General features: G+C 38.9%; 1 protein-coding gene and 1 long non-coding RNA gene across 5 annotated transcripts in view; one reads left to right on the top strand and one right to left on the bottom strand.

The window, feature by feature from the left end:
• HTR7 (5-hydroxytryptamine receptor 7) overlaps positions 1-24943 on the bottom strand; it is a 670153-nt gene that overhangs the window by 3112 nt on the left and 642098 nt on the right. For 2 of the 4 annotated variants that reach the window (XM_057530949.1, XM_057530951.1), the window contains 2 exons: positions 11350-11412; positions 10865-10958 (listed from right to left, as the gene is read on the bottom strand). The gene's annotated coding sequence lies outside the window, so the exon portion shown is untranslated. Of the gene's footprint in view, positions 1-276; positions 348-10864; positions 10959-11349; positions 11413-24943 lie in introns of those variants that run through there. The other 2 variants (XM_057530952.1, XM_057530953.1) reach the window with 2 other exon arrangements.
• The window catches only part of LOC130705035 (uncharacterized), a 232149-nt gene that overhangs the window by 142983 nt on the left and 64223 nt on the right, over positions 1-24943 (top strand). The window lies entirely within an intron of this gene.

The raw sequence follows: 24943 nt of genomic DNA, 5'->3' as shown, positions 1-24943 counted from the left end.
CGTAGAGCATACAGCAAACCCATGCCCACTACCAACTCCAGGGTGAAGACGTGGGCCTTCAGAGGCTGCTTGTGTTCCTACAGTGGGATGGGAGCCAGGGCAGATATCTCTGTGCTTTCTTTGTGCTTTTTATAGTCCATAAGGTAGGTGGAGAATCTACTGTTACACCATTTTAGAAATGAAGTGGAAGCAAAGCATGGCTATGTGTCTGGCCAGAGGACATCAGAAACACATCAGAGATGCAACTGAGCCTAGGCCCCAGGTCTTCTGACAACCAACCTGGCTTCTTGCTGTTGGTATAAGTTGCCTCTCTCAAGCCTCCATTCTTGGTTAGAAGTCCTATTATTCTGAACGAAAAGAAGAAGCTACATTAAAAAAAATTCTAAGCATGTTGTTTGTTCTCCAGTCACTGAGCTGAAGCGTTTATCTAATCTGTACACACAGAGCTTTGACTTCCTTGTGTTTTGCTAGAATCACATTCCAGGGCTTTGTGGTCGATATTTTACAATGCCATTTTGCTGGTTTGTGCTCTGCCAATTTTTTGGAGCAAGCTTAAATATGCAAATATTTAATACTTGATAATAGATTATTCATTATAGTCATGCTCAATTATTTATTTTTTATGCATGGCCCCCATTACTTGGACAGAGCTTAGTAACAGCCCATCTCACATCTAACAAGAAGACACAGGCAAGGACATAATTCTGATGCAGGTCAACTGCTCTTATGAGCGTCAAGCTGCATGAGGAAAAATCACATTTGAGGCAAGGCCAACTATTTCTAGGGAAAATGCCAGCTGTTATTGCCTGTCTGTTATTCCCTCAGAGGCCATTTCATGGGACAGGAGGAGCAGTGACACTTAGAGGCAGTAGGACATTACTTGAAATTATGGGTTGAAGGTGAATGGAAAAGAAACCTGTTTGGTCACTTCCACTGATTCCTAAACTGCAGCATTTCCCCATTTGGGCCACTTCTAGCTTTAGGGATAATAAAAAGGGACCTGGAGGGAAAGCAATGAAGTAGAAATGTGCTGGGGTGTTTTATCCTTCTCAGAAGAAAGTAAGTGAAAACAATGCTACTGAATGGAAATAGAAAGGCTGGCTGTCTTTAACTTGTTCATTTTTCCACGTGTCATGACCTTATTGACACGGGACATTTGCATGTTTAAAGGGACTTCACTCTGCCCCTCAGACTTGGATAACTGTTACTCATCATATAGATATCATTTTAAATGTTATTTCTCCCAAGAAGTCTTCCCTGAATACTTCACCTCCATCCTCAACCCCAAAATATGTTATGCACCGCCCTAGTATCGTCTGGTAGAATAAGGTACATTACTTATCAGACCACTTATTTCACTTAATGGGATTACTTGTTTAATTGTGTGAAGGTGAAGATCACGGCTATGCTGCTTACTGATGCACAGCCAGCACCTAACTCAATGCTTGGGAGATGGTAGCCACTTAACAAATATTTGTTGAATAAAATAATAAATGAATGAATGAATAACTGATAGGAAGTTGTGATGGGGGTTCAGGCTTTGCTTTGGTATTTAAAGTCCTATTGAAGTTCAGAAAAGCTCACCTAACTCTGTGGTAATGTCTGTTTCTAATTGTGAAAGACAGCAATATCTTTTCTACTGTGTAGTTGTGGCTAATTGATTGATGAGTTTTGTGAATACAGTGGACAGTGGTGGCTAAAGTATTTGTCCAGCAAACTTTCCCTTAATCCTTCTTCTGCTAACCTGCTCTGTCCCTCTTCTCCTCCACTTGCCCCATAACCACCAGAGGAGTGGGAACAGAACCCAGGACTAACCAGCTATGACTTTTCACCAGGATTGAAATTGGAAGAAAGCATATTTTTTTCCTAATGGGTTATCGCATCAGAGGATTTGGGTCTGAGACCACTGGTAGCCATCTCGTCTACTGTCTCACAGAGAGTCTATAGGTGAAGCCAATCAGGAAGCCAAGTAGAAATTCAGATAGAGCCTAAGATCCTGATTCCTGCACATCTTTCTTCGCTGCCATGACCTTCCTCTGCACACAGTTTCATTAGGAAGCCAATAAAATACTTTTTCTTTCAGTCAATATGAGTTTGATTTCTGTATCTTGCAACTGAATGAGATCTGCCTAATGTATTGATTAAAGTACATTTACTTTTGGGACAAAGGGAGTCAGCTGAAGTCAGCAGAAAAGGCTGCCACAATCATAGTTTCCATGTTTAAATGGGCTTCTGACTTTTAAAACTCAGTGTCCTGATAAGTAAAGAAATTGTTACCGAAGGCCGGATTTAAGGGTCATGTTCTGACATTTCTGGTATTGGCGACTAAGTACAAGAATCAGATCAGAAATAAATTGGGATTTTAATTGTGAATGTGTTAATCTCAGCTAGCCTATACAATATCCCTAATGACGTAGCCCAAGATCAGAACTGCTATCAAAAATTCAGGGATGAGAAACCCAGGATACAGAAAAGCTGATGGTTCTTCTAAGGCTGCAGGGGTGGTAGAGGTAAAACTTGGACTTGAATCTAGTCTTTTTCTTCTTTTTTTTTTTTTTTAACATTTTGACTAGAGATAGATTAGTAACTTTTTTTTACAGCTTTTTTTTTCTTTAAATTAATTAATTAATTTATTTATTTTTGGCTGTGTTGGGTCTTCGTTTCGTGCGAGGGCTTTCTCTAGTTGTGGCAAGTGGGGGCCACTCTTCATCGTGGTGTGCGGGCCTCTCACTATCGCGGCCTCTCTTGTTGCGGAGCACAGGCTCCAGATGCGCAGGCTCAGCAATTGTGGCTCACGGGCCCAGTTGCTCCGCGACATGTGGGATCTTCCCAGACCAGGGCTCGAACCCGTGTCCCCTGCATTGGCAGGCAGATTCTCAACCACTGCGCCACCTGGGAAGCCCTAGTCTTTTTCTTCTTGGTAACATATGAGACTTTGTAGAGAAGGCTGTCCATTGGGATAAGAAACAAATCATAGAGCATTGGTAAACTGGTGGAATCTGGGCCACAAACTCAATTGTGACCATATTTTAATAATTAACAAAACAAACCAGAAAGCCAAATCTGTATCACTAGTCAAATTGTGCTAGTAGGGGGGAAAAATAACCCCAAAAACTGAAAGCTGCCATTTGGAATTTCTTATGTGCTATTCACCAAATCCCAGCCACAGAGGGATAGAAAAATATCACTTTTGAACAACTTGCATTTTCCCTGTTTTAAGTAAAATTCAATACATCATAGGCCCAATGACATTTTAAGAGTTTCAAGTCTGTAGTGGCTGTCATGACATGAATCATTCAGAGGGAGGCCACCGTCCTGAGCAGTGACTCAGAGTAAATAGCTTGAAGAGAGAAAAACATATTTTCTCTCTACTTGGAGCCATTATTCAAATGAAATGAACCTACCCACGTCATGACTACCTTCCAGAACTGGATGGCTTCTATCGTGTCTCCAACAGAAACCTATTCTTAAGGCGAGTTCATCAAATGAAGGGTGGGGACCTCTCAAGGTCAGTCCCTTATCCATCACTAATGAAAACTATGACCCCAGGCAGGTCTTTTCAATTTTCCTTGCCTCAGTTTCTTCATTTGTAAAATGAAACAGTTAGACCACATAGGCTTAGAGGTCGCCCTGGTTCTAAGAATTGTTGATTTCTGGTCGTCTTACTCCAGTACTGGTGATGTTATTGCTTCCAGGTATTTTCTTACCCATTGAGAAAAGCTAATGCGTGGAGTAAGGGACACCTCAGAGCACAGCAGGTGCTGAGGAGTTGTTCCTGGTTCAACTACCACTGTGGCCAAGAGAGGTAGAAGATACAGAGTTATCACTTGGGTGGTAAATACTTTAATTTGCACGAGGATGTTTCTGTACCTTAGAGGGAGTCACTAGGTTCTTACTTACCTAGTGTCTTACCAGGAAACCTCCTTTGTCATGGCAAAGGAAAGCACAGTAGCCAGTAGTTCCATTGCACTTTTGTGTGCTTTGCTATTATGATTCCTGGATTTCGACGTTGCCTCTTACCTCAAGATGAGGAGAAATGGGGAAGGCAGAGAGGATAGAACTGTTTTATCTGTGGCAGGGATGTGGTGGAGCAGTCACCTGTCTGAGGGATAGGGTTGGTTTCTAACTGCTAGTTGGATGATAAATTGGATGATAGCAGAGAATTTTTCTTTAGATTCAGGCACTCATTACCTGTCCTTCCAGATATGCTTAAAGCATCGTTTTGCTTAGGCCAATGTAGCTCCTTGATGAAAGCTTTCATTTATTAATGGATAACTTTTTTCTTAGGGTCAAATTTTTCTGGCAGTGGGGGTTCTATTTCAAATGCCCACTTTTTCAACCAATAACATTCAAATGCTTTAAAGAGTTAAATTATTCTATCAGGTGTATACTCATAATACTAATTCTCTTATAACCTAATTAAACCCATTGAATTTGAAGAGTCATACAATTCTTGCCAATACACAATTCAAGCCATTGTTTCATAATAAGTTGTTTAAAACTGCGGAGTGCAGTGGCCTCCTGAAACCATCACCTGGGAGGCATCCCAGTATTTCCTATCAGGGACATGCTTGTCCTCGCAGGGGATTTATCAGGGTTGCCCAGTATAGACAGTTTGGGATGCTTTCAGTGGTCCTAGGATAGGATGCAGCAAATGCTAATAGACTCATGGTTTGTACAATATCTGGCATGGGGGAGAGTCAGGAGTGGGCATAGTGGCTTCTAGTGCTGTATTTCTAAAAAAAAAAAAAATTGTGGTAAAGTATACATAACAACCTTTACCATTTGAACCATTTTTAAGTGTACAACTTTGTGGCATTAAATACTTCACAAAATTATGTAACTATCACCAGTGTCCATTTCCAGAACTCTCTAATCATCCCATACGGACACTCTGTACCCATTAAACAATATCTCTATTCCCTCCTCTCCCAGGCCCTAGTACCCTCTATTCTACTTTCTGTTTCTCTAAATTTGCCTATTTTAATTACCACATATAAGTGGAATCATGCAATATTTGTCCTTTTGTGTCTGGCTTATTTCACTTAGTATGTTCTCAAGGTTCAGCCATGTCATAGTATGTGTCAGAATTTCATTTCTTTTAATGGCTAAATAATATTCCATTATATGATATGCTACAGTTTGTTTATCCATTCATCTGTTGATGGACAGTTGGGTCGTTGCCTTTTTCTGTTGTGAATAATGTTGCTATAAACATTGGTGTACAAGTATCTTTTAAGTCCTTGCTTTCAATTTTTCTGGGTATATATCCAGAAGTGGAATTTCTGGATCATACAGTCATTCTATGTTTAACTTTTTGAGGGACTATGAAACTATTTTCCATGAAGTTTTCACCATTTTATATTACCGTCAGATGTGCATGAGGGTTCCAATTTTTCCACATCCTTGCCAACGCTTGTTATTTTCTGGGTTTTTTTTGTTTTTGATACTAGCCATGCTAATTGTATGAAGTGGTATCTCATTGTGGTAGTGCTGTATATTCAATAGAGCAAAGGGAAGCAAGGAATAAGAAGAGTACTTTTGCTTGGAAATTTAGCCATTGACTATATCCCAGAAGAGGCAAGTTCTGCATTGCAGTTGTGAGGTCCATCTAAAGCAAGTTACTTGGAGAGTTCTCAAGATGGCAGAGTGGGAAGATCCTGAGCTCACTTCCTCTCACAGGCACGCCAGACTTACAACTATTTACAGAGAAACTATTGATGAGAAATACTGGAAGTTACCAGAAAAGACCTTCTACAACTGAAGCTATAAACAAGGAACCACAACAAGACAGGCTGGAGTGGCAGAGCTGCAGTATAGTCAAGGTCCATACCCCTAGGTGGGCAACCCACAAATGGGAGAATAACTACAATTGCAGAAGTTCTCCCCAAGGAGCGAGGGGTCTGAGCCCCACGCTGTGCTCCCCAGCCTGGGGTTCCTGCACCAGCCGGCAGAGCTCCCAGAACGTTTGGCTTTGGTGGCCAATGAGGCTTACTTTTGGGAGGCCCAGAGAGCTGTGGGAAATAGAGACTCCACTCTTAAATGGCTCACAAAATATCACATGCTCTGGGACCCAGGGCAGAAGCAGTGATTTGAAAGTAGCCTGGGTCAGACCCACCTGCCGATCTTGAGCATCTCCCAGAGAGGCAGGAGGCAAGTGGGACTCACCCTGGGGACATAGACACTGGTGGCAGCCCTTTTTGAGTGCTCTTCTAACAGGAGGACACTGGTGCTAACAACCACCATTTTGGAATCCTCCCTCTAGCTTATTAGCCTCAGGACCCAGACCCACCCCTGCCCACCAGCCTGTAGGCACCAGTACTGGGACACCTCAGTCCAAGCAACAATCAATGTTTGCAGATGACATCATACTATACATAGAAAATCCTAAAAATGCTACCAAAAACTACTAGAGCTCATCAATGACTACTAGAGCTCATCAATGAATTCAGTTAAGTTGCAGGATATAAAATTAATATACAGAAGTCCATTGTATCTCTTTACACTAATAATGAACTACCAGAAAGAGAAATTAAGGAAACAATCCCATTTATAATCACATCGAAAAGAATAAAATGCCTACGAATAAATCTAACTAAGGAGGTAAAAGACCTGTACTTGGAAAACTATAAAACTATAAGACACTGATGAAAGAAATTGAAGTGACACAAACAGATGGAGAGATATACTGTGTTCATGGATTGGAAGAATTAATATTTTTAAAATGACCATACTACCCAAGGCAGTCTACAGATTCAATGCAGTATCTATCAAAATACCAATGGCATTTTTCACAGAACTAGAACAAATGATTTTAAAATTTGTATGGAAACACAGAAGACTCTGAATAGCCAAAACAGTCTTGAGAAAGAAGAACAGAGCCAGAGGTATCATGTTCCCAGACTTCAGAGTATACTAAAAAAAACTATAGTAATCAAAACCCTATGGTACTGGCACAAAAATAGACACATAGATCAGTGGAATAGAATAGAAGGCCCAGAAATAAGCCAATGCAATTGTGACAAAGGAGGCAAGAATATACAATGGAGAAAAGACAGTCTGTTCAATCAGTGATGTTGGAAAAACTGGACAGCTACATGTAGAAGAATGAAATTAGAACAATTTCTTACACCATATATAAAAATAAACTCAAAATGGAGTAAATACTTACATGTTAGACTGGAAACCATAAAAATCCTAGAGTAAAATATAGGCAGAACACTCTGACATAAGTCACAGCAGTAATTTTTTGGAACTGCCTCCTAAGGCAAGGAAACAAAAGCAAAAATAAACAAATGGGACCTAATTCAACGTAAAAGCTTTTGCACAGCAAAGGAAACCATGGACAAAATGAAAAGACAACCTACTGAATGGGAGAAAATACTTGCAAATGACATAACAGATTAGGGGTTAATATGCAAAATATATAAAAAGCTCATATAACTCAATATGAAAAGTAGAAACAATCTGATTAAAAAATGGGTTGAAGACCTGAATAGACATTTTTCCAAAGAAGACATACAGATGGCCAATATGCACATGAAAATGTTCTCAGCATCGCCAATTATCAGAGAAATGCAAATCAAAACCACAATGAGATATGCACCTCGCACCTGCAGAATGACTTATCATCAAAAAGACCACAAATAACAAATGTTGGTGAGGATGTGAAGAAAAAGGAACCCTCATACACTGGGAAAGAAATTTGGTGCAACCATTACAGAAAACAGCATGGAGGTTCCTCAAAAAACTAAAAATAGAACTACCCTATGATCCAGCAATTCCACTCCTAGGGGTATAGCCAAAGAAAATAAAAACAATAATTCAGAAAGATACATGCATCCCAATGTTCATAGCAGTGTTATTTACAATAGCCAAGATATGGAAGCAACCTAAGTACCCATCAACAGATAACTGGATAAAGAAGATGTGTATACATATGCAATGGAATACTACATGGCCATAAAAAGTGAAATTTTGCCATTTGCAACAACATGGATGGACCTGGAGGGTATTATGCTTGGTGAAATAAGTCAGACAGAGAAAGACAAATACTGGATGTTATCATTTCATATGTGGAATCTAAATAATAAAGCAAATGAATGAATATATCAAAACAGAAACAGGCTCACAGAGAACACACTAGTGGTTACCAGTGGAGAGAAAGAAGTGGGGACGAACAAGGTAGTGGTAGAGGATTAAGCGGTACAAACTATTATGTATAATATAAATAAGCTACAAGGATATACTGTACAGCACAGGGAATATAGCCAATATTTTAGACTATTATCTATAAAAACTTTGAATCACTATGTTGTATACCTGAAACTATTATATTGTGAATCAACTATACTGCAATTAAAAAAAAAAACAGTTAAGAAAAATAGTTACTTAATCGCTGACCCACTTTTCTTCCCCAGTACCTGTGATCATGAAGCTCAAAGTAAATAAATCACCTAGGAAATGCCGCCTGCACCAGCCTAAGTTCAGAGCACATGCTGAATGGTGGGCCATGTTTCTTGCTGATTTACTTGCCTTTGATAGTTTATAGATACGGCACAATTTGGTTACGACCGAAGTATAATAGACTACATTTTTTGAAAAGATAAAGATTACAGTTCCTAACTAAAACCTGTTACTTTAAAACACATTCCGTTCAAAATACTGGCCACTTTACTTTTTGAAACTATGAGTTTCTCAAGCTAATATTTTAGATGAAGGGCCTGTGGGATTTAGCCACTGCTGTTCTATGGGGATAATAGTCACTTCATACGGGATTCTATCAGGAATAATATAGAACTATTTGTCATTTTGATTGACCTTCAGTCAGCTTTTGGTTGTGAACAAAAAATTGATTAAATCAATTCAAAATACCTTTCTCTCTCTCTCTCTCCCCCCACAATGCTCACCTACTGATGCTTATAAAGAATCTGAAAATAATATTCCACAAGACTCCAAGTGAGTAGGGGTGCCTCTTAATCAAATAGTCAAGCTTTTTCAGTGAGACAAAGCATGGCTATGTCCTGACTTCCCTTCATTTTAATTAGTTTCTTATCATCTGATAACACACTGGGATGAACATTCTTTTATGTAAGGCTGCTGTGTTTTCAATATTGTGATCTAGGAGAGATCTTAGTAGACAACCTAACATGCCATCTAATTATTACAGAAGAGAAAAACTACAGATTATGTATCCTAAAAGGAAAACTATTCTGCAGAGAATTACTTTTTAATTAATTCATATTTAATAATTTCACATAGCAAGTCACCTCAGTGCTCTTGGTCCATGTTTCTCATGTAAGAAATAGCAGGAAATAACATTCCTCAAAATTAGGCATTCCGTGAATGACATTTTAAAATGGTGGAGCAGTCATTTGGCTATGGAATATTCTGGCTTAAGCAATTTTGGCCATTCTATTTAGAGCCTTCTGGAATGTAGATTGCTTTTTAGTCTGTGAGGTTAAGGTAGAGGGATGCAGATATAAAGATGAATACAAACTCAACTTTCTTCCCACATATTGCCTGAATCCCCTCGCAGAATGGAGGTGAGATGTATATCCTTGTTAGGCTTCTCAAATTTCACAAAAGAATGTCAACTGATCCTCTAACTCAGCTTCAAGTTTAAAGTGCCCAAGCCAGGTAATTGTCAAGGATTACAAATCTGAATTCTCTTGGGCTCTATTCAAACTCTTAGTCAAGAGAAAAATATTTGTAGAGAAGGGCTTGTAGGATAGACAATCTATTAAGTCCTCCAAATGAGTGCTTCTCAATTTCTCTTTAACAAGGGAGATACTAAAATTAGTATTTATTAAAAACAACGTTGCTCTTTGACACCTGGTACAGCACTTGCACTGACCAGTCGGGATGGATGGTGGCTGTAAAGGACTATACTGTACGAGTTGTGTCTTTGAAGATGGAGTTTGTTTGCGTATTGTGAAGTCATGTGGAGCCCCTCACCCACCATTTCCACATGATAATAATTTTACTTCTAGTGTCTATTGTCAAGTAGAGAATGAGAAAACAAGCCTCCACGAATTCTGTACCAAATTTAAGTGTATTTTGCAATCATAATAATATCTATACATATTTGAACACTGTTCATATATCAGTGAGTGAGACAATTATTTATGGCATAGATATATGGGCACTACCTTTGCAAAAACTTTAAGTTTCCCCAGGAATTTGTTGTGCAGAAGCTAGAAGTCACAGAGTAACCTAAGTAAATTATGCTGTGCGATCACCAGATGAAAAGCAAAAACATCTCTTGGAGGGTGCTGAGGGCCTGGTTTGTTATATCACACAATGCCAGACCCCTTCAGTGAAATTTTTCGCTTTATTTATGAAAAACTATTGCTTTTCTTCTTGGCAAATAGTTTGATTTTATCTTTGGGAAGCAGAATCATATGACAAAAAAATTGAACCGTTAGAAAATTTGGAGGCAAATGTGCCACTTTCCTATAACGGGCAAATAGTGCTTCATGAAAGGTATTTTATATCAGCCTCATTTCATTACTATTGTATTCCCGTGCTTTATCGTCATCATCTATCTCTAATTTCTTATCTTGACATATATGTCTTTGATAATGTAAATCTTTTTTGGAATATAACTGGATATCAATAAACAACTGGCTGCTGTCTGTAGGGTGGCAAGTCGACACAAGCAAAAGGACAGAGGTATGTATTTGTTGATTCCTTGTGTAAGCTCTCTGGCCATTTGAATATTATGTCAAGATTTCTCTGCAAATCCTGTAAGCCCCTGCTTCCCTTACAAGGTGGATAGGTACGGTATAGCTGGGAAAATCACTGGAGTGAGAGGAAATTCTGGGCTTTAATTGTTAGCTTTGGTGTCAATTAACAGTATTACCTTGATCAGGGCTTTGGGGCATTTGTTCTTTTAAAAGTCAAGTGTTGATCAGTTCAGAAATCAGAGCTCAGTGCTTTCAGGGGTCCAAGGAACTCTGTAAGACAAAGGCAGAGGTGGGTACTTCGGGGAATGGAGAGCCCCTGCCCCACCTGGGGCATACCAACCTTTTCAATACTCTGTGCCAGCTGAGCAGTGGGGGTCAGATTTGCCCAGAGGCTGTCAGGTGTTTTGTTTTTCTTTGTATAACCCCTGGTCCCAGTGATCCTGCAGGGTCCCGCGGTTCTGTCATTCCGTGGTGATAATTCCATTGTTAGCACAGACCACCTCTTTCAGGCTAGGCAAGTGTGAAGAACGAAATGACAGCCAGAGTGGGGATCGCAGGCAGGGAGACAGGAGAAACCTTTTAAGAATTCATTGACAGCCTCCAGCACCAGGGCAGAGCTGCCGCTGCTTGGGGAATGGCAGGCAGCAGCTCACAGACCTACCTGACTGGCTGCAGGGAGGGGCGGGCTGTCCTCGCCGAGCTTGACTTTGGACTGACCGTGAACCTAAGAAGCAGAATCACAAATAGTGACAGGCGGTAATAAATAACTCTTTCCCAGCTTCCCTTTCTTCCCTCCCCTAGACCCTTAGGCGTTCAGCCTACTTTCTGCTCCTTTTAACAGCTTTCTCATTATATTCTACCCTTCACTCAAGTGCAGTTCAATTGCCAGTTTCTCCTCAAAGCCCTCCTGTCTCTGCAGTTGGAATTCTCTGGGCTCTGTGTTTGGTTTAGATTTCACTGGGTGCAGACTGCATTCTACCAGGCACTGGTATTATTATACATAGTCTGTTTTCCCCTGCTGGAACGTAAGCTGCTTGGGAAAAGGGATCACTTTCTCCCTGCTTTTCTGTCTCCCTCTCGGTGCCTAGAACAGTGTCTTGTCAATCAGGTGTTCAGGAAATAAGGTAAAAAAGCCTAGGCTCTGTGTCCAGAAACACAGACTCAGTCTGGGCTGCTGGACCCATTAGCTATGTGACTTTGGATGAAATAGCAACCTCTCCAAATTTCAGAGTTTAGTATTAGTTGTTTGTTTGTTTTTAGGATTATATGATAAACTCGAACACAGTTCTCAGCATAATAATACCTGTTGCCTGGATCAATGTTAAATGTTAAGAGCTATGTTGCTTCGTGTTGCATTCTATGCCCAGTGTAGCCAGTCCCTTTCTTCATTATCTGAAAAATGAGTTTATGCATGTTGATGAAAAATGGGGCTTTGTGAATGATGGCTTTATGATGGACCAGAAATGTACTGACAAAAATTGGAAAACAAGGATTTGGCATCTTAGATTTCGAGGAATAGGGAGAAAAGGTGACTGACTGCTATTGGAAAGCAGAAATTGCAAACTAATTATGAAGAGAAGGCCTGAGGTAAACAGAGTAAATTTAATTAAGATGAGCAGTTGGACGGGCTGTCCAGAATGACAAGTGTTTTTTCAAAAAAAAAAAAAAAAAAAGAGGAAAGAGTCAGAAGAAAAAATGAGGTAAAAAGTGAGAAAAATTCAAAGAGAAAATCTCCCTGTGGAATCTGTCCTAGGACTAGGGTGCATAGCTGCGGTGGAGAGGGACCAGGAATTCCTGTTGGATGGAATCCTGTTGGATGTATGGATACCTGAGGGTTGAGCAACCCACTTAGCGGCCTAAAGCTGTGCCTGGGACAGGAGACTCACACCAGATCTCACCAGAAAGGACCAGGCATCCTCAAAGCTCAGGGAAGAGGGGTCCTATCTTCTCTGGGAGTGAAATAGCCTCAAACTGAAAAGTCCTGCTCACCTGTAAAAACATGCTAAGCACAAGTTGGTGACAGCTGTGGACTAGTCATCTCCCTCTTTCCCTAGAGCCAGGAATTTCAAAATTCCTTATAATTTTGCAAGTTGATCTTCATTTCTAAAGCACCTGTGAAATGAGTGAATGAAGGTTGCAATAATGGAAGGATTTGGGAGTGGATGAAGTTTCATTTGAAGCCAAATAATTAGAGGTTGCTGGCTGAGCATGGAATTAAACGATCATATTTCATTACTTCTAAGATACATATATTATCACATTTTAATATCTCCAAAATTATGATATGTATTAGACAATGGTGTCTTATTATCATGCTAGCCAGGCAGCAGTCGAGATGGGGCTTGTTAAAATCTGCATACACATAAAATCAAAAGTGCCAGCGTCAAAACTTGCATAATGGGTGCATGTGTCTTTTTGAATTAGGGTTTTCTCAGGGTATATGCCCAGTAGTGGGATTGTTGGGTCATATGGGAGTTCTATTTTTAGTTTTTTAAGGAACCTCCATACTGTTCTCCATAGTGGCTGTATCAATTTACATTCCCACTAACAGTGCAAGAGGGTTCCCTTTTCAACATACCGGTATATTAATGGACATATGTGGAATCTAGAAAAATGGTACAGATGAACCTGTTTACAGGGCAGGAATAGAGACGCAGATGTAGAGAATGGACATGTGGACACAGTAGAGAGAGGAGGGTGGGATGAATTGGGAGATTGGGATTGACATATGTGCCCTGCCATGTGTAAAACAGATAGCTAGTGGGAACCTACTGTTATAGCACAGGGAGCTCAGCTTGGTGGTTTGTGGTGACCTAGATGGGTGGGGTGGGGGGGGGTGAAGGAGGTCCAAGAGGGAGGGAATATATGTATACATATAGCTGATTCACTTTGTTGTACAGCAGAAACTAACAACATTGTAAAGCAACTATATCCCAATTAAAAAAACCAAAAAACTTGCAAAATAGGTCAGCACCTTGGGAGAAAATATGGAGACAAATGTGAATAACTGTTTTAAGAAATGTGAACTCGCCATGACATTGATGGCACAGGGGGTGGAAAAGAACATGAGTGGCTCTTACACAGAAAGTGCTTAGGAAGAATCAGGCTTGCATTGTGAAGAAATCTCAAAAAGAGTTTTTATTTAACTTATATTTTTCAATTTATGTGGGTAGAAGATAAAAATGCCTAAATCAGTTTCTATCAGCTAAGACTCAACAAGAGGCTATTTACACATGCGGTAGGGAAACACAGGGGTAGTGGAATAGTACTGTGACCTGGGAATGGTAACAGCAAAGCCTTTGCCACCACTGGGCAAAGGGCTGGGGTGCAAACTAGAGGCCAGAGTGAGAGAGTTGTGAGACAGGGCTTAGGAGGAGGGGTACAAGCAGCACAAGTGACCCTGCAGGGAGAGAGCTGGGGGAATAAACATCCCCACCTCTCTCTCCCTCATTCTCTGATCTCTTGCAGGGGCTCCCCATTGGTCAAACCCAGTTGGAAGTCAGAGGTAAGAGGATCCATTTACGTAACCTACCAATTTTCAAGCTTTTTGGTCTCAGAACTCCATTACACTCTTAAAAATTATTGAGAACTTCTGTTTATATAGCTTATATCCATTGATACTTACCATATTAGAAATGAAAGCTAAGAAACTAAAAAAAATTATTAACTCAATTAAAAAATAATAAACCCATTGTATGTTAATATAAGAAACATTTCAATGAAAAACAGCTCCTTGTTTCAAAAACTAGTGAGTATGTGGCATTGTTTTACATTTTGGAGAAATGCTAATGTTTGGCTTCATGGAGGACAGCTGGATTTTCATATTGATTTCTGCATTCAAAATGTGGTGACATTATTTTGATTGAAGTGTATGAAGGAGGTATAGCCTCATACCTACATGCAGTTAGAAAAGGGGTCTTTTAAGTATCTTTTCCAAAAATCATGTATAGTCTACTTTAATAATGCACCAAAGCTCAGCAAGTAGTTTCTTAAAGGTTAGTGAAATGTGGAATCTGAAATTATAACAATGAACTTTTTGTATTTGGTTACATTAAAATCCATTGGTCTGTATTGCACTTTGAATGTACCTTTTACCCATGCATGATTTTGTAGTTTTATGCCTTGGTCCTTGGTCGTTTGGAAAATATTGGTTTAGTGAATTAGGCAGATCTACTACATATTGACACATTTGAATATACAATATCAAAAAAAATAACATTTGTTAACACCACCACCAATCTCATCTGAAAAATCTCGGAACTTTGGGAAATTGTCAATCTCACTGTGGCAGATATGTTTCAAAAATTCTAATATTTGCTTAAAAGCTCAAGTTTTATCATTGGCAACAAATATGTCTTTCTCAAAATGACAGACTCACTTGTGTTATTTTCAAGAAAATACCTGCCAAAAGCCAATTCTGAATAACTACAGTTTATCTGGTAGTCTTATTTCCAAATGGTGTTCCATGAGAAAAGCAGATATTCAGCCTGCAGTTGAAACAATCCTGTCGATGCTTTTCTTGGAAATAAACCATCATGCTTTGGTATATCGCAGAAGTATGCTTTATGCATACTCCCATTTCATTACATGGAATATTAAAAAGACATGGACGCAAAAGATGTGAGACTGAATGAAATTAATACTGTTTTTTTGCTGTTTTGTCATGGGCATTCTTAAATGAAACTGGTATTTCTTAAAAAATTGGGATAGTGAAGAACACAGTGACTACCAGCGGTTGGTGCCACTGCCTTGATTCCTGCAAAGGCTCCAGAAGTTTTATCCACCTTTGCTTTTTGCACCATCAATTCAAATTGAAAAAGGCAAGTACTGTCTTAGTTTTCTTATAAAAATCTTTCTGACCTGTGTACCTCCTGAAAAAGTCTTGAGGAAACCCAGGGGTTTGGGGACTATACTGTGAGAACTGCTGAGGTAGCCTATCCAGATCAGTCCCCTGGGTCAGAAGGCAGCATGGAGAAAGGTGAGGAGTAGATTTTGGAGTGGTGGTGGGCAACAGGAAGCTATACAAAATAAAGCCTTAATCAGCACTCTGCTTTAGTATAAAATAAAAAACAAAGCTCAATTATAAGACTACTTAATCTTTGGTTCCCAAGAGCTTGCAGTTTAGAAGGGATAAGTCAAGAGTACAGGTAACAACAGCAACTCAACAGTGGATGGGATCAAGATGGCAGAGTAGGAGGATGTGGACCTTACCTCCCCCCAACAAACACATCAAAAATCAATCCACAAGTGGTACAATTTTCACAGAAAATCAGCTGGAAGCTGGCAGAAGATCTCTTATACAACCAAAGCTGCAAGAAAGACAACCCCCACCCCCGCCATGTATCCAGGTAGGCAAAAAAAAAAAAAAAAAAAAGGCTTCAGGATGGAACTGGCATCCCTAGGAGGGATGTGTGAAGGAGGGAGGGTCCCCACAGGCAGGCCCTCATCCTGGGAAGCCTCCCTGTAGCCTGGGACAGATAGAGGGGTTGTAGGAGCCTGGACTCTGTCCACGAGGAGTGCCTGTGTACTAGCTTGCTAGCAATCAGGGTACAGAGAGACCAGTGCTGATGGCTGCCACCGAGCCCAAAACATGAGCCCTGTGGGGCTGCTAATACGCACAGCACCTACGTGCTGAAAATTGGGCAGACAAACCCTGTGGTCGGGGCTGAACCTTAGAGCCCATTGTCAAGGTGCCTAGAGCAAGGCACGGCTCCTGAGGTGGCAGACTTTGTTAGCATGCACATGGCTGGGGCAGGGCTGACATCTGAGCCCATTATCAGCACTCACAGACTTGGGGCAGAGGGGAGATCCGAGGGTGGGTCCAGCACCTGTGGACTTTGTTGGCATGTACACCGGGTAGTCGACAGCATCACAGATTTGCACAAGTCCAGTGGAAAGCCCCTGGAGAGGAGTATGCAGGGGTTCCTTTCCTGGTGGGAACACTCTGGTTCCACCTACCTCACACTGCAGCTTGGAGACGGATCTGGGGCAGACAGGTCCTGGGAAAGCCCTAATAGAGAGGCAGCTCAGGTCTCAGGCAACAGCAAAACTGCCTTGATTCCTGCAGGTACCATGCCCCAGGCTCTGGTGCCAGCCCTGAACTAGGTCTGGAATGAACACAGTAGAGAAAGGAATACGACCTTGGGCTGCTTCTGGGCAGAACTGTGGATACCTGCACAGGTGCTGCACAGGTTCACTATGACCACATGGGCATCACTTGCTTCAGCACTAACCTCCCTGGGGACAGAACACACACTTAAGGGACCCTTATTGAACCTGACTCTCAGGGCTTCTACTTCAACAACTGGAGCACAGACCCTGCCAGGGCTGTGACAGTCATGGAACAAAGAGGAGGCCCCGCCCAGTATCCATTGCAGGCTCTAGACACCACAACATCAATCACATCCCCTATCAAGGGGATAACAGCCATCATACTCTGAGGAAAGATGTGGCAGCATCCATACCAAAAACAGCCCTTGCATAAAAATATCGGACTAACACAGTCTATACAGGGACACTCCCACATAATAACAACACTTTAAGACCACAGTAGATAACTTTCTCTGTTTCTATGAATTTAGGAAGAATAGTTAAGTTAAATGAAACAGCAGAGAAACTACTTCCAATTAAAAGAACAAGAGAAATACCCCAAAAGAATAATGAAAATGACCTTGCCAGTCTACTAGACCCTGAGTTCAGAAAGGAAGTAATAAAATGCTAAGGGAATTAAGAATTATTGATAGAAATTCAGATCAGTGTAACAACTAGAAACTGTCTTTCTAGGAACCAATCAAAATTAGACAACTCAATTACTGAGATAAAAGCCAATCTAGAAGCAATGAATAGCAGACTAAATAACAGAGAAGAATGCATAAGTGATCTGGAAGATAGGATAATGGAAAGCACCCAATCAGAACAACAGAAAGACAAATGGAAAAAAAAGAAAGCAACATACAAGATTAATGAGATAATATAAAGCGTGCCAACCTCTGCATAATAGATGTTCCAGTAGGAGATGAGAGCGAGAAAGGGATTAAAAATGGATTTGAAGAAAACAGATATCCAGGTACAGCAAACACAGAGGGTCCCAAACAGACCCACACTGAGACATATCATATAGATATATAGATATATATATAATTTTTTTTTTGATGTGGACCATTTTTAAACTCTTTATTGAATTTCTTACAATATTGCTTCTGTTTGATGTTTTGTTTTTTTTGGCTGCAAGGCATGTGGAATCTTAGCTCCCTGACCAGGGATCAAACCTGCACCCCCTGCATTGGAAGGCAAAGTCTTGACCACTGGATGGCCAGGGAAGTCCCGTGACATATTATATTTAAAAGGCAAAAGTTAAATATTCTAAAGGCAGTAAGAGAAAACAAAGAGTCAATTACAAGGGAATTCCCATAAGGCTATCAGCTGATTTCTCTGCAGAAATTTTTCAGGGCAGAAGGGAGTTGCACGATATATTCAAAGTCCTGAAAAGGAAAAACCTGCAACCTAAGATACTCTACCCAGCAAGATTATCATTTAGAATAGAAGGAGAGGGAAAGAATTTCTCAGACAAGCAAAAACTAAAAGATTACAGCAGTACTAAACCTAACCTAAAAGAAATATTCTATTTCTTCTCTAAATAGAAAAGAAGAATCTATAGGAAAGGAAAAATCACAATAGGAAAGGCAAATAGATAAAAAAGATTGAGTATCAAATAAGTCAGTACAAAGATTAAAAGCCAATAAAATTTTTTGTAAAAGTGAGTGTAAGCACAATTAACAGCAGAAGGTAAACATGAAGATGTAAAATAGGACATCAAAATCACAAAATGTGGGGGAAGGCAGTAAAGAAAATGTAGATCTTTTAGATATATGACCATCAGTCTAAAGAAATAGATATAGTTATGGGTTAATATACATGAAAACCAGGGTAACCACAAATCAAAAACATACAGTAGAGTAACAAAGAACAAAAAGAAAGGGAATTCAAGCATAATACAAAAGAAAACTATCAAACCATGAAAGGAAAAACAAAAAGAACAAATGAAGAAAGAACTATAAAATCAACTGGACAACAAGGTTTGGCAATAAATACATGCATATCAATAATTACCTTCAATGTTAATGGACTAAGTGCTCTGATCAAAACACGAGTGGCAGATTGGATTAAAAAAACAAGAATATACAGTATGCTGCCTACAAGAAACTCACTTTAGGGTGAAAGACACACATATATTGAAAGTGAGAGGATGGAAAAAGATATTTCATGCCAAAGAAAATGACAAAAAAGCAGGGGTAGCAATACTCATATCAGACAAAACAGACTTTAAAACAAAGGCCATAAAGAAAGAAAAAGAAGGACACTATGTAATGATAAAGGGATCAATACAAGAGGATGATATTACACCCAATATAGGAGCACCGAAATATATAAAACAAATACTAACAGACATAAAGGGAGAAATTGAAATTGATAAGAATACAATAACAGTTGGGAATTTTAACACCCCACTGATATCAACAGACAGATCTTCCAGACATAAAGCAAGAGATCCTAAATGACACAATAGAACAGTGAGACTTAGTTGATATCTAAAGGACACTACATTCAAAAAACCCAGAATACACATTCTTTTCAAGTGTGCATGGAACATTCTCTAGAATTGCCACATACTAGGACACAAAATAAGCCTCAACAAATTTAAGAGGATAGAAATTATTTCAAGCATTTTTTCCTAACCACAATGGCATCAAACTAGAAATCAACCACACACACACACACACACACACACACAAACAGAAAAAAAAAATCACATGGAGACTAAACAACATGCTACTAAAATATTAATGGGTCAATGATGGAATCGAAAGAGGAAATCAGAAAATACCTCGAGACAAATGACAATGAAAACACAACTTTACAAAATCTATGGAATGCAGCAAAACCACTTCTAAAAGGGAAGTTCATAGCAATACAGGCCTTCCTCAAGAACGAAGAAAAATAACCTAACCTACCACCTGAAAGAAGAACAAACAAAACCCCAAGTCAGCAGAAGGAAGGAAATAATAAAGATCAGAGAGGAAATAAATAAACTAGAGATCAAAAATCAATAGAAAAGATAGATAAAACCAAGAGCTAGTTTTTTGAAAAGATAAAATCAACAAACCTCTAGCCAGACTCACCAAGAAGAAAAGAGAGAGGAACCAAATAAAGAAAATAAGAAATAAAAGAAGAGGAATAACAACCTATACTGCAGATACAAAAAAATCATAAAAGAATACTATAAACAGCTATATGTCAACAATTTGGACAGCTTAGAAGAAATGGACAAGTTTCTAGAAACATACAACCTGCCAAAATTGAGTCAAGAAGAAATAGATAATTGGAACAGACCAGTCACTAGATGTGAAATAGAATCTGTAATAAAAAAAAAAACTCCCTGCAAACAAAAGTCCAGGACTGGATGGCTTCACTGGGGAATTCTACCAAATATACAAAGAACTTATACCAATCCTTCTCAAACTATTCCAAAAGACTGAAGAGGAGAGAACACTCCCAAATTCATTCTATGAAGCCACCATCACCCTGATACCAAAACCAGAAGATACTACAAAAAAAAAAAAAAAAAGAAAATTATAGGCCAATATCTTTGATGAATACAGATGCAAAAAACCTCAACAAAATATTAGCAAACTGAATCCAACAATACGTGAGAAGGATCATATACCATGATCAAATTGGATTCATTCCAGTGTTACAAGGATGGTTCTACATACCCAGATCTATCAACGTGATACACCACATTAACAAAAGACAAAAAACATATGATCATTCTCAGTAGACACAGAAAAAAAAAACAGTAAAATTCAACATCCATTCATGATAAAAACTCAACAATATGGGTATAGAGGGAATATATCTCAACATAATAAAACCTATTTATGCCAAACCTACAGCCAATATAATACTCAATGGTGAAAAGCTGAAAGCCTTCTCACTAAAATCTAGAACAAGACAAGGATGCCCACTCTCACCACTTCTATTCAACATAGTATTGGAAGTCCTAGTCACAGCAGTCAGACAAGAAAAAGAAATAAAAGGTATCCAAATCGGAAGGGAAGAGGTAAAACTGTCACTGTTTGAAGATGACATGATACTCTATATAGAGAACCCTAGAGACTCCACACAAAAACTATTAGAACTAATAAATAAATTCAGTTAGGTAGCAGGATACAAGATTAATATACAGATATCTGTTGCATTTCTTTATACTAACAATTAAATATCAGAAAGTTAAAAAAAATCCCATTTAAATCTGTCAAAAATAATAAAATACCTAGGAACAATCTTAACCAAATCTTAACCAAGGAGGTGAAAGACCTATACACTGAAAACTCTAAAATATTGATAAAGGGAATTGACTATGATTCTAAGAAATGAAAATAAATCCCATGCTCTTGAATTTTTAAAATGACCATACTACTCAAAGCAATGTACAGATTTACTGTGATCCCTTATCAAAATACCCATGCCATTTTTCACAGGATTAGGACAAATAATCCTAAAATTTATATGAAATCACAAAAGACCCAAAATTGCCAGAGCAATCCTGAGGGAAAAAATAAAGCTGGAGGCATAACCCTCACAGACTGCAGACAATACTACAAAGCTACAGTAATCAAAACAGTGTGGTATTAGCACAAAAACAGACATATAAATCAATGAAACAGAATTAAGAGCCCAGGAATAAAGCCATACACCTATGGTTAATTAATCTATGACAAAGGAGTCAAGAATATACAATGGAGAAAAGACAGTCTCTTCAGCAAATGGTGTTGGGGAAGCTGGATAGCTGCATGTAAATCAATAAAATTAGAACACTCCCTCAAACCATATACAAAAATAAACTCAAAATGGTTTAAAGACCTAAATATAAGACATGGCACCATAAAACTCCTAGAAGAGAACACAGGCAAAACCACCTCTGACATAAATCATAGCAATATTTTATTAGATCAGTCACCCATGGCAAAAGAATTAAAAGCAAAAATAAACAAATGGCAACTAATCAAACTTAAAAGCTTTTGCATCAAAGGAACCCATCAATAAAACAAAAACCTATGAAATGGGAGAAAATATTTGCAAAGGATGAGACCAACAAGGGATTAATTTCCAAAATATACTAACAGCTCATACAACTCAATATCAAAAAAAAAAAAGACAACAACCCAATCCAATTAAAAAAATGGGCAGAACAGGGGTGGGGGACAGAGAGGGATGGACTGGGAGTTTGGGGTTGGTAGAGGCAAACTATTATATTTAGAATGGATAAACAAGGTCCTACTATATAGCACAGGGAACTATATAAAGTCTCCTGGGATAAACAGTAATGAAAAATAACATAAAAAAATGTCTCTATGTGTACAACTGAGTCACATTGCTGTACAGCAGAGATTGGCGCAACATTGTAAATCAACTCTACTTTAATAAGAAAATGGGCAGAAGACCTAAATAGACATCTCTTGAAAGAAGACATACAGATGGCCAACAGGCACATGAAAAGATGCTCAACATCAATAATTATTAGAGAAATGCAAATCAAAACCACAATGAGGTATCACTTCCCACTGGTCAGCATGGCCATCGTCAAAACATCTACAAATAATAAACCCTGGAGAGAGTGTGGAGAAAAGGGAACCCTCCCACACTGCTGGTGGGAATGTAAATTGGTGCAGCCACTATGGAAAATGGTCTAACAATCCTACTCCTGGGCATATATCTGGAAAAGATGAAAACTCTAATTTGAAAAGATACATGCACCCCAATATTCATAGCAGCAGTATTCATAATTGCTAAGACATGGAAACAACCCAACTGCCCATCAACAGACAATTGGTTTAAGAAGATGTGGTATATATTTATACAATTGAATATTACTCAGCCACGAAAAAGAATGTAATACTGCCACTGGCAGCAACATGGATGGACCTAGAAAATTCTATGCTTAGTGAAATGTCAGAGAAAGACAAACATCATAAATCACTTACATGTGGAATCTAAAAAATAATACAAATGAATCTATATACAAAATAGAAACAGACTCACAGACATAGAAAACAAATTTATGGTTACCAAAGGGGAAAGGGTTTGGGGAGGGAGAAATTAGGAGTATGGGATTAACAGATACAGACTATTACACGTGAAACAGATAAGCAACAAGGATTTACTGTATAGTACAGGGGACTATATTCAATATCCTATAATAACCTATAATGGAAAATAATCTGAAAAAAAAACTGAATCACTTTGCTGTATAACTGAAACTAACACAATATTGTAAATCAACTATATTCAGTTAAAATAAAACTCAAAATGTATAGCTTAGTGTAATTGTAGCTCTTCTTTTTCTTTAGTGGTATATAAAATAGAATACATCTTTGAACTGATTCTTTAAGTCTTACATTCTATGATGTATGATAAGTAGAGAGAATCAAATGAATCACATGTTGGAGTGACCTGATGCATCTCTGTCCATGCTAAGGTATAACTGCCACTGGGACCAAACCCGTCAGTCTTTGGGACAGATTTCCTGCTCCCTATGTGGAACACCATGCATACTTATTTTAGAAACACTTGGTTTTCTAGCCTTCCATTGTTTATGAATCTCCTTTCTGAGAGATACATTTTATCTTCTAAACTTATGAATGTACAAATGAATGGGTGAATGAATAAATATGAATGGCCTAGAAGTCACTGTGCCTCCTTCAAGGGACTTCACCTATCCACTCTGGTGGGATGATTTTGTACCTATCATCGCACCAGAGATGATAATTTCTCGGGTGTCCAATTTCCTTTCACGCTTGGATAGGAAGGATCATTTTACTGTCATCCTGTATTCCTTGCTTGCTATACGTATGGACTTAATAAATGAGGCAGACGGATACACTATACTGCCTTCAGTCACTCTTCCACGAATGCCCAGCCTTGGCTGAAGAGGAAGGTAATGTTATCTGCAAACTGCAATCACTTGAGTTTACATTTGCAAGGGAAATGGTAACCTAGGAACAATCCTTTACTTCGAGGGGATTAGCTCTTCAGCTGATTTTGGACTCTCTTATTTGTTTCTATAAATTTTTAACAGCTTGAAATGGCATTAAACTCTGCAGAGAGCACAGTATAATGCCACTAATCCTGTTGATCTTACATTGCTTTACAGAGGCAAGAACAGCAATAAATCCTTTTATGTGTAAATCAGGAGAGATGTTAGCCATTTCTCTGCAAGGACATACTTTATTACTAGAGTTGGCTGATATAAGTTAGAACTCAAGTATTAAATTTGAAATGTCTTTTTTTCTTCCCTTTACTAGTCCACTGATTCTCTTCCTTCTCTCATTTCCCCTTCCCCAAATAATTGAACCTTTCCTATATCTATCTATCCATCCATCCATCCATCCGTCTATGCATCAACTTGCAAAATCTCTGTGTTTGACCATCCTGCCACTTTAGGACACATTTCTGTAAAGCATTGTGACAGATGCTTTCTGAGGGAACACAGTAAGACCTGGTTTCTAAGACCTTGCTGTCTAGTGGCAGGGATAAGTCAAGTGCACAGGTAACAGAAACTTAAGGTTGGATTTGACAGGATATTGGTTAAGGGCAAGGGGTCAGCAGATAGTCTATGCTTGTCTCTATCATTTCCTACCTGTACATCCCCAGGCAAATCCTTTGACGTATCTGAACCTCAGGTTCCTCATCTTCAATGTCAACCACATACGATTGTTGTGATGATTAAATAAAGCATAAGTATTTAGCACAATGCTATTTATTGCCCTAAATAATATTAAATATAATTTGTGCTCAGAGATATATAAGCAATAACCAAACTGACCCCTAAATTATTAATAGTACATTTACCTAACCACCAATAAAATGTATCAAATTTGGTTTTCGTTGTGTATATCTTTCAGAAATAAAGCTAGCCAAGAGGCCCTGAGCTGTCACCAGCATTATACATATAGTAAAGTTGTTTCTTACACAGATGATATGGCTATGCCTAAGAAAAGATGCTCCCTGAATTATCTTTCTTATGGTAGACATATGTTGTGGGAAACCACCTGCACTGTTTCAACTAATCCCTACTCTTACAAGCAATTATATCCAAATGTGTTACCTGCCCAGAGCTGGATTTATCCAGACCAAAGATTGTCATGTCCAACATAGGTCATCATATTTGCTGTGCTTGGTCCTATACAAACCAA

Source organism: Balaenoptera acutorostrata, chromosome 16 (genome assembly GCF_949987535.1).
Source record: "Balaenoptera acutorostrata chromosome 16, mBalAcu1.1, whole genome shotgun sequence".
NCBI lineage: Eukaryota > Metazoa > Chordata > Mammalia > Artiodactyla > Balaenopteridae > Balaenoptera > Balaenoptera acutorostrata.
Note: the sequence above shows the minus strand (reverse complement) of the source record. Positions and strands in the feature narration are given on the sequence as shown.